At 37.4% G+C, this 2,460-nt stretch overlaps 1 long non-coding RNA gene across 1 annotated transcript in view; it reads right to left on the bottom strand.

The window, feature by feature from the left end:
* Window positions 1-1,992: 1,992 nt before the first annotated feature.
* Window positions 1,993-2,460, bottom strand: part of LOC116700909 (uncharacterized) — a 12,195-nt gene continuing 11,727 nt past the window's right edge. Inside the window, exon 3 of the long non-coding RNA XR_004334759.1 lies at window positions 1,993-2,216. This is a non-coding gene — a long non-coding RNA (uncharacterized LOC116700909). The remainder of the gene's footprint in view (window positions 2,217-2,460) is intronic.

The following is a 2,460-nucleotide window of genomic DNA, read 5'->3' as shown; positions in this document are numbered from 1 at the left end:
CCCTTCCCCTCGGCCTGAGTCTCTAGGAATTTGAGTATTATTATGACTGGGAGGAGTGGCTTCATTTAAACAACTTATAATTCATGCCCCAGCCATGTTTCAGTAAGACAAAATAGATCAATTTGATTATCTGATATTAGATTTGTTACTAGTACTGCTTTAGAAGACAAATATCTAATATTTAATGTTCCACATCTAATTTTCCTTTTCTGTTTCATCAATGCAGTGGTAGTTTTAATTCCAATTAGGTTCTTAAGTATTATTTAACCAATCTTTAACCGAGTTGGGGGACAGACAATGTGGTTATTAAACTATGAGTGGGCGACTGCGCCAGTGGAAACACAGAGGAGTGCATTGCACTGCACCTCTGATTACTAATATCAGACTTGGGTTGTCATGGTTTATGGCAAATAATAGACTCGGTCAGATATTCTGATATGAGAGCGGCTCCATCCAAAGTGGGATGAGTGCCGTCTTTCTTAATTAGACCAAGCTTTCCCCAGAACGCACTCCAGTTGTCTACGTAGGCCACATCTTTAGCTGGGCACCACCCTAACAAGCAGCTGCGGAAGGATGACATGCCTACATGTCATCGCTGATCATGTTTGGCAGGGTCCAGAGAAAACTACTGAGTCCAACGTTGTCTTCACATATGCACAAAGTTATTCAACATTTATTTTAGTGATCTCCAATTTGCGTAAACAAATCCGGACCTGGTGGGTATTGATGGACGGTTGAGCACTGAGCAGTTACGCAGAGGAGCTGATCCGCAGCCATTACGCACCCTGTGGAAATTAAGGGTAAGCCTCGCCTCTAGAGCAGCAAATATACTACATTTATTACATGTACCTTCATCACTAAAGGAGGCAGAGCAATAGCTAAACATTTGACACAGAGCAAGAGAGCACAGGAGAGGGACAGGAATTAGCCATTGCTAATGGCTAAGCTGGAGTAGCTAAATGTGTTTGAACAATTGTGAGATCAGCAAGGGAGTTGCTGTAAGATAATGAAACAGTAAGTGCTTGAGTAGAACTAGTGTTTAAATACAATCAGGCACTTACCTACCAGATTTAAACAATAAAGCAGAGTTCAGTAAATTTTTGCTGGAACAGAAAAATAGCATCTGTGAGATTGGAGCACCGGAAATGAGACAACACGCTTACCGGAAATGTTAGCACGTCAGCAAAATCACATACTGTAAACTGAAATCCAAATCTAATTTTCAGTACACTACACTCTATGTTTATATACTATATAAACACTGTCCCAAAATCAAATAATTCTTCCAAAACACTGACACGTTTTCTTCCAACAGGAACATTTAGTCAGTCATAGCCCAATGTCATAAAAACACTAATATCAAGTGGAATTACAAAAATGGTATTATTTTACATGTGTCAGGTCTGCTGACTATACAATAGATAATAATATATTGTATTGATTATAGATTGTGTTTTACACTGCAATTTCTCTTGAAGCCTAAAAAAGGAAACAAAGACAGAATTGTCCTGGTACTCGTCTAACTCTCCCTTGTGCAGGAATTCTTCTTACTTTCTTTGTGTACATCATCACTGTATTGTTCATTTTCCACAGAAAATCAGCCCAAATAGGTCCTCTTTTACTGTATGTACTACTGTAACATATCAGAATCAGCTTTTTCCAGGTTTGCGTAATCAAACAAGGAATTTGACTTGGTTTCAGTGATCTTTGCTCTCAAAGTACAACACTCACTTATCACATATAAAGAATACTGTAAAAACAGACGGTCATGCGATTGAAAGAACACCTGAGTGTGTTTCTTAGATTGGAATCAGCTGTGATTGATCTATTTGTATAACTTCAATCAGCTGTTTCTCTCCTTTACAGTAACAATAGAATAAAATGCAATGGATATTTTTGTTTCATTTGTCAATATGAACAGCTGTTCACTTGGACTTTAGCCTATTTGTTAGGTTTAAAACATAATGTTATCTGCTCTGACATGCAGTGTGAAAGCATTTGCAAATTAGTCAGGAAAAATCCAGTGTTTTTGTCTTGGTTGAGCTTGTGAAAGAAGTTCAAGCATTTTAAATTTGTGTTAACTGTATGCATTTTTGTGTCAAAGAAACAAGAAATGTGTTAATTGTATAGCCTACACAGACAGATGTTGTGCTGTGTTCAGAGTTTAGGAAAGTTGTTAAAATTATTAAAGAAATAGTCATAACAATCATAAAAAACTGTAAGCATTATCACTGTGAAGCTAAATAAAATGTCACAAAAATAAGCCATCTCAAGTTATCAAAGTCTGAGTCAAGTAAAATGCACTCCTACTAAATGCAAAGTGAATCTGGGCCCAAAAACACAGACCAGAGAAAGTGTGAGGAGTGTGCCCGTGTATCCTCCAGACCCCTCTCATAGATCTTCTTATCTCTGTGCGTTTATGAATTGGAGTCATAATGTCTCAGTATAAGTTTTGTTTTT

This window comes from Etheostoma spectabile, chromosome 13 (assembly GCF_008692095.1).
Source record: "Etheostoma spectabile isolate EspeVRDwgs_2016 chromosome 13, UIUC_Espe_1.0, whole genome shotgun sequence".
In the NCBI taxonomy this organism is placed as follows: domain Eukaryota; kingdom Metazoa; phylum Chordata; class Actinopteri; order Perciformes; family Percidae; genus Etheostoma; species Etheostoma spectabile.
This window is presented reverse-complemented; position numbering and strand designations above follow the sequence as displayed.